The sequence below is a fragment of the Bison bison genome, unplaced genomic scaffold (assembly GCF_000754665.1).
Source record: "Bison bison bison isolate TAMUID 2011002044 unplaced genomic scaffold, Bison_UMD1.0 scf7180017864063, whole genome shotgun sequence".
NCBI classification, from domain to species: Eukaryota; Metazoa; Chordata; class Mammalia; order Artiodactyla; family Bovidae; genus Bison; species Bison bison.
The window spans coordinates 15,241,002-15,249,585 of NW_011494635.1; positions in this window are offsets into that span (position 1 = coordinate 15,241,002).

Consider the following 8,584-nt stretch of genomic DNA (forward strand, 5'->3'; position numbering starts at 1 on the left):
ATTAAAAATTTAAACTCATAAAAGACCTTATTCAGAAAACCTAAACACAAACCACAGAGAAATACATTTACAAAATACGTACCTGATAAATGCTTGTACTCAAACAATACCAAAAAATCTGGAACAAACAACCTCATTAAAGATGTATAAATGTGAACACCCGGCCAAAGAAAACATACAGATAGCAAATAAACATACCAAAAATACTAAAAAATCATATTTCATTAGGAAATTACAAATTAAAGCTACAGTGAAATACCACTGCACACCTATTAGAACCAGTAAACTCAGAAAAAGAAAAAAAAGAAAAAAACCCAGGGGCTTCCTTGGTGGCTCGGTGGTAAAGAATCCACCTGACAACCCAAGGGACTCAAGCTCAACCCCTTATCTGGGAATATCCCACACGCCACGGAGCAACTTAGCTGTTTTTCCCCAAAGCTAAACAAGGTTCACCTGAGGATTGAACATTGCATGTCTAGTATTTAGAAAACGGCTTTGAAAAAGTGTCCAAACAAAAACTATCATGCAATCATGCACAGCAGCTCTACTTGTAATAGCTACAAGCTTTCCCACTCCAGTACTCTTGCCTGGAAAACCCCATGGATGGAGGAGCCTGGTGGGCTGCAGTCCATGGGGTCGCTGAGGGTTGGACACGACTGAGCGACTTCACTTTCACTTTTCACTTTCACGCATTGGAGAAGGAAATGGCAACCCACTCCAGTATCTTGCCTGGAGAATCCCAGGGACGGGGGAGCCTGGTGGGCTGCCATCTATGGGGTCACACAGAGTCGGACACGACTGAAGTGACTTAGCAGTAGCAGTAGCAGTTCAAATATCAGGATTTCTTCCATAGATGACTGTGTAAGCAAACGGATACATCCAAAGTGAGGGGGAGCAAATGCTACCCCAAAATACACCTTTTCAGCATGAGAATTATTTGGAGCTAAGCTTTTTTTAAGAGGACACATGATCACCTTTGAAACCCAAGTCAAGATGGCTCTTCAGTGAGTCACATTTACAAGAGTAATCTCCACTTCAAAGGAAGTCTCTATACCAGATGGAAGGGAGACAGTCTCTCAAGACTATTGATAGGAGAGGCTAAGATATAAATCTGCATAACAACCACACCCTTCCTTTCTTGTTTTTATTTTTTTAATATCTATTTTTTTGTTTATGTGGCTGCACCGGGTTGACCTTCCTTGAGGCAAGCCAGATACTTAGCTGTGGCATGCCAACTCTTGGCTGTGGCATGTTTCCTGATCTAGTTTCCTGATCACAGACTGAACCTGGGCCCCCTTCTTTGGGAGGGCAGAGTCTCAGCCACTGGACCACCAGGAAAGTCCCTGTTTTGTTTTTAGATGAAGATGGTGTCTAAGGTGATATCCTGGGCCATTTCAAGACTGACTCAATTTCCTGGATTTCTCCAAAGCACACACAAGGGACACACATTACTAAACTGGTCTGCACAAATGAAGGTAGTTCACACTACGACACTGTACGCTTACAATGAGTTAAATGGTAAATGGCATGTTATCTATTTCACAATGGGGAAAAAAAGAATGTAGCACTGATACATGTTATAACATGAACAAACATTACAAGTATCTTTAGTGAAAAAAATCCATACAGTAAAAGGCCATCCAGATTGAACATTCACCTTGACTGCTTTAAATCCACAAGGTTGTCCAAATGACTGAAATTTTCAGTAACACTCCAAACAAAAATTAGATGAGGATAAAAGATACATTCATACACTTGGACAATTGCTGAAAGTAGAAGTAGGCCTGTGGATTACGTTATAAGGTGGAAACCATGTGACTTCCTGATTTCAGGGGTTGTGTGCTGGTTCCACAGAAGAATGCACCCATTTTGGATAAAACACATAGAGTATTTTAGGTGATGTGGCAAATGTACTTTTTACCATTATTAGGAGTTTTCTGTACATTTCAAATTCAGTCAGTTTAGTTCAGTAGGCTCAGTCATGTCAGACTCTTTGTGACCCCATGAACTGCAGCACATCAGGCCTCCCTGTCCATCGCCAACTCCCGGAGTTTACTCAAACTCACATCTGTTGAGTTGGTGATGCCATCCAACCATCTCATCCTCTATCATCCCCTTCTCCTCCTGCCTTCAATCTTCCCCAGCATTAAGGTCTTTTCAAATCAGTCAGTTCTTCGCATCAGGTGGCCAAAGTATTGGAGCTTCAGCTTTAGCATCAGTCCTTCCAATGAATATTCGGAACTGATTTCCTTTAGGATTGACTGGTTGGATCTCCTTGCAGTCCAAGGGACTCTCAAGAGTCTTCTCCAACATCACAGTTCAAAAGCATCAATTCTCCAGCACTCAGCTTTCTTTATAGTCCAACTCTCACATCCATACATGACTACTGGAAAAACCACAGCTTTGACTAGACAGACCTTTGTAGACAAAGTAATGTCTCTGCTTTTTAATATGCTGTCTAGGCTGGCCATAATTTTTCTTCCAAGGAGCAAGCATCTTTTAATTTCATGGCTGCAGTCACCATCTGCAGTGATTTTTGAGCCCCCCAAAATAAAGTCTCTCAGTTTCCCCATCTGTTTGCCATAAAGTGATGGAACCAGATGCCATGATCTTAGTTTTTTGAATGCTGAATTTTAAGCCAACTTTTTCACTCTCCTCTTTCACTTTCATCAAGAAGCTCTTTAGTTCTCTTCGCTTTCTGCCATAATGGTGGTGTCATCTGAGTATCTGAGGTTATTGATATTTCTCCTGGCAATCTTGATTCCAGCTTGTGCTTCATCCATCCCAGCATTTCACATGATGTACTCTGCATATAAGTTAAATATGCAGGGTGACAATATACAGCCGTGACGTATTCCTTTCTCAAGTTGGAACCAGTCTGTTGTTCCATGTCCAGTTCTAACTGTTGCTTCTTGACCTGCATGCATATTTCTCAGGAGGCAATGCCGAGCAAATCCTGCCACACTAAGACCATGTCCATGTGGAGCTGCAGATTCCTTGCTCTCCAGTGCCAGGGCATCTGCAGCCTGGGGTCCCCTCTCCTGCAAAGGCCAGGGAGGAGGAAGTGGTGCCCCTGTAAAGCCGCCAGCGATGCCCCCATGCCCAAACTTCCTCTGCACAGAGACCACACCAAGCTGGACTCACTGAGACCAGTGCGGCCAAGAGGACTGCCTGGCAGACCTGACTTGGGCCTGGGTGCGCTGCTAGCCCCTGCAAACCCAAGTTTTTAAATGGAAAAAGGACTTGAATAGTCCTTTTTGTATGTCTTCTCCAGATAAGACATACAAATGGTCAACAAACACGTGAAAAGATGTTAAACATCATTAGCCATGATGTAAATGCAAATTAACACCATAATACCCTATCTTCCAATACCAGAGGACCCACAACCAAGAAAACTAAAAATAACAAAATGTTGGCAAAAATGTAGAGAAATTGAATAGTTCCTCATGGGCAAATGAATAAGTTGTGGAGATGGTGGTGAGAATATGTGTACAACAAAGTGAGGGTAGTTAATGCTATAGGCTGTGTATTGAAATGGTTTTAATGCTCAATGTTATATATTCCTAACTGCAATGAAAAGATGAATGAAGCAGTTATGATACAGGTTATCACATGGATGAATACTGAAGACATTAAGTAAGTCATACACAAAAGGCCACCCAGGTCCTAATCATCCTGTGTGCTTTAAATCCACAAAGGTTTTGAAAAGGAGGGAAAGTGTCACCAGTAGTTGCAGAAGAAGAAAACTGAACAGCATGGGAAGACTTCCGTATAGCTGGGGCAAGGGTGAAGGCTGAAGGGGCCTGCGGATAGGACTGAAAGCTGGAACCATGAGATTTCCTCTTTGGGGGTTTCTGTGCTGCTTCCCTGGTAGGGTATCCCAGTATGGGGTAAAACACGCTGGAGTATTACATGTGACCTGGCACACGGGAGTACTTTGTACTGCTACTTACACTGTTTTATACACTTGAAATGACTGGAAGGTAAACTACTTTTCAAAAGAACCACGTCAAAACCCTGCTTAAAAAACAGCAGAGAAGGCATTAAACTTCATTACAGAGGCCAAGCCTTAACCAGATTCAGTTCACCCAAAGTGGTGGTGCTAATTGCTCTTAATAGGAGTCCACATGTTATCAAGAGGCATGGCGGGAAGATTATAATAGGGGCCACTATGTCTTGGGTGCCGTGGAAGACTTTGATGTAGTAGAAATAGTGAGATATCTGTATTCTAGTTTTCCACATCAAGCCACCAAAAAACTGTTAGAATAAATGAATTCAGTAACACTGCCAGGTACAAAAATCAGTTGCCTTTCTATACACCAATAATGTGCCATTAGAAAGAAAAATTAAGCACTTCCCTGGTTGTTCAGTGGTTGAGAATGCACCTGCCAATCCAGGGACATGGGTTCTATCCCTTATCCAGGATGATTCCACATATCAGGGGCCAATTAAGCCCGTGAGCCACAACTACTAAGGCCTGCGCTCTAGAACCCACGCTCCTCAACTAAAGAGTAGGGCCCCCAAATCCGGCTCACCGCAGTTAGAGAAAGCACGGGCAAAGCAACAAAGAGAAATTAAGACAGCAATCCCAAATAATACCTAGGTGTAAATTTAACTAAGGCTGTGAAAGCACAGTGAACAGACACAGATAAACGGAAAGCCATCCTGCGCTCAGGGACACAAAGAACATGGTTACAGTGTCCATTCTACCCAAAGCAACATTCAAGTGCAAAACAAACCTGGTCAGATTTCAATGGCGTTTTCCACAGAATCAGAACAAACATTCTGAACATTTGTGTGGAGACACCAAGGCCTCTGAATAAAAGAGAACAGGCTGAGAAAAGAAAACGCTCTGAGAAAAGAGAACAGGCCGAAAGCATCTCCCTCCCAGATTTCACCCTATGTGATGTAGCTAATTCACCAAAAAAAGTGTGGAATTGGCCCAAAAACGGGGACACAGAGCACAGGAACAGAACAGAAACCAAAAATAACCCTACAGGCGGGCGGTCAGTTAACTCGCAGGAAAGGAGCCAAGAACACACACCAGGGAAAGGGCAGTCTGCTCAATAAACCGTGCCACACACCAAAGAACACGGTGCTCCATCTACACCACAGACAAAAAGCCAGTTTTCCACCTCAAGCCCTTTCTCTCCTGGGTCCTCTGAAGGCAGACACCCTCGGCAGTCAGTCACACACCAGAACTTTCCTCCCCACTTTTCCTCACCTTTTCCTTCCACTACCTCCTGGCAGGTCCCGAGGAGACCGAGCTCCTGTCCATGTGAACTGGACACCACAAGCTACTAAGGCTGAATCCCTAGTGGGTCCTGAGGAGAGCAGGCTCCCACCAGCGTGGACTCATCCCCGGGCTGTCTTGAAGCCCAGGCTATCAGCAAGGACTCAGACCCCAGCGTTCCACAAGCCGAAGCCCCAGCAGGTCCTGAGGAGATGGGGATCCCCTCAGCTGAGGGCAGAGCTACACCCGTGGGCACAGCGTGCTTTCCCACCCCGGCTCAGGGAGGTGAGCTCTGCCTTCCCTGACAGCCAATGGGAGAGTGCAGACACGGCCTCCCTCACAGGTCAGGCCCTGCCCCGAGGGTGGTTCTACAGCAAATGGTAGAAATTCAAACTGAAATAGAGACAAATATCTCATGATTTCTCCAAAAGTTACAGAACAATTAACTGGAAACCATATGAAATGAAATGACTGTGAATGCAAACTGTAAAACTTATACCAAATTCACTCAAATTTACTAACAGACATTTAAAATGCAAAACTATCAAAATTACACAGAAACACAGAAGAAAATCTACATGACCTTGGCTTTGCTCTGCAGATCATGAGTTCTGAGTTTTAACACACAAAAGGCCAGTATGCAGAAGAAAAAAATACTGTGGACTTTGACAGGGCCTACATGGGGGCTCGTGGTTAAAATGGCTCATTATGTTGACCTTGCAAACAAAGAATAAAATCACAGTGACCCTTGAGACTGACCAAATTGCCCAAACGACATTCTGTTTTCCCGATGGTGCCTACCTTCTCAAGGCTAGGAGACCACCAGATTCCAGACCTCTGGCTGCGTGACCACAGGACCTAACTACAGGCTAAAATTTAACTGTCCCTTCAGAGAATTTTTCATTGGCAGGGTATAAGACAGACCCCATCAGAAAGGGTTCTAATCAAGGGCCAGTCACCCTCTCATTTCCCTCTAATAAATTTCCTTTTCTTGCCTGACTGCCCGGCTCGCTCTCTTTTTTCTCCGCACTCGGCTTACATTCTGGTGCCAGGAGGGAAGATCCACCGCAGCTGGGAGGGCTCGTCTCACAAGCCCACCTCCGGTGGTCCCCTCCCTTGGATCTTGCCGAGAAACTGAGACGAGCCCCAGGACAGGACTCTCCACTTGACTTGCTGGACTGACATCCACACACTGGCCCACATTTCATCCATCGGTTACAAAGGTGAGCGAAATCCCATTCTCTCGGATCCTCTCTCTCTCTCTCTCTCTCTCTCTCTCTCTCACTCCTGTCTACCCTATTCAGCCGCAATGCGAAATTCTCAATCCCAGCCCTCAAAATCTACTCCTCTAGGATGCCTTCTCCAAAACCTAAAAGCCTTGGGCTTCCAAGGGGAGTTAAGACCAAAAAGACTTATTTACTCTTCTAACACTGTCTGGCCATAATACAGACTTGATAATAGGTCCCAATGGCCAGAAAACGGAACTCTCGATTATAATACTCTACAGGATCTCGATAACTTCTGCCACCACAAAGGCAAGTGGTCAGAGATCCCTTATGTTCAGGCTTTCTTTGCTCTTCGCTCTCAATCCTCCCTCTGTGAATCCTGTTCTACCTCTCAAATAGTCTTAGCCCACTCTGGGCCATATCCTCCTAATACAATGTCTCCCAATCCCTGTTCAGACTTTTCTTCTTCCTTCAACCCTTCCGACCACAGCTCACCCTTCTCAAGGGAGCTCCCCATATCGCTCCCAATCCCGTTGCAGCTGCTCTAGATCCAGTTCCACAACTTCCACCTTATGTCCCCTTCTCCCTCCCTCTTCAAGCATAGGCCACAGCAGCTGCAGCTTCCAACGCCCCCTCCCCTGCCTGTGCTGGAGGCAAACTCTGAGACCTCAGCCCCACCCTCGACCCCAAGGGTCCCTAGTTTCTACCCTGACCTCCCTAGGTCCCCTCCCCATACCAGCTTTAAAGCAGGAAACTTCACGGCAGGACCCCACTCTTCCCTGCTCTTCTCCTCCCTTTACCAGAAGGCGTTTTGTTCAGGTTCATGCCCCATTCTCCCTCATCGACCTATCTCAAATCAAAAAGCATCTTGGCTCCTTCTCCTCATATGCCATATAATTATCTAAAAGAATTCAGGTATCTTACCCAGTCTTATGACTTAACCTGCCATGACATTTACATCATACTTTCCTCCACTCTTCTCCCAGAAGGAAAGAGTATGGTAAGCCTCTCAGGCACATGCTGATGAGATACACATGTCCCCAGAGATGATCCCAACTGGGATTATCAGGCAGAGACACCAGGGTGGGCAGCCCATAATCACATGGTTGCTTGCCTCATTGTGAGCCTTCAAAAGGCAGGACATAAAGCCAGCATCCTTGATAAGCTAGTAACTCAAGGACTAGACAAAAACCCGGCACAAATTCTAGCCAGGTTAACGGAAGCCCTACAAAAATATACAAGATTAGACCCCACTTCAGCAGAGGGTACCACTGTCCTTAACACCCATTTTATCTCTCAGTCGTCCCCTGATATCCAACTAAAAAAGGCAGAAGAAGGCCCTCAAACCCTTCAACAAGACCTTTTAAATTTAGCCTTTAAGGTTTTAAACAACAGGGAAGAACAGGCAAAGCTAGAGAAGGCCAAACGAAATCAGGCCAAACACCACCTTTTAGCCACTGCTCTACATGGCTCCAAGCCTCCATCAACCAACAAAGACAGGAAGCCACCTGGGCCTTGCTTCAAATTTGGCAAAGAAGGTCACTGGGCCCGCTCATGCCTAAAGCCAAGGCCCCTTCCAGGTCTGTGTCCCAGCTGTGGCATAAAGGGACATTGGAAAGTCGACTGCCCAAATCCCCCTCTAAAGATTCAGACACCCTCTTCTGGTCTCGAGCAGGGGTCCTCTGACCCAGCTCTGCCCAGGCTCCTTGGACTTGCCTTACAGACTCTATCAAATTATTCTACTCTGAAAGACCTTATTCTGAAAGTCTAAAGACAAGCCACAAACTGGGAGAAAAATATTTGTAAACCATATATTTAATAAAGGATTTAGACTCAAAATAGACAAAGACCATAAAAAACATAATAAACAACCCCATAAAAAATGGGTAAGGATCTGAACAGACTCCTGACCAAAAGATATATAAAGATAGTAAATATCACATAAAAATTAGATAAAAATATCATAACACTGCTGCTGCTGCTGCTGCCGCTAAGTCGCTTCAGTCGTGTCCGACTCTGTGCGACCCCATAGACGGCCTCCTACCAGGCTCCTCTGTCCCTGGGATTCTCCAGGCAAGAACACTGGAGTGGGTTGCCATTTCCTTCTCCAATGCATGAAAGT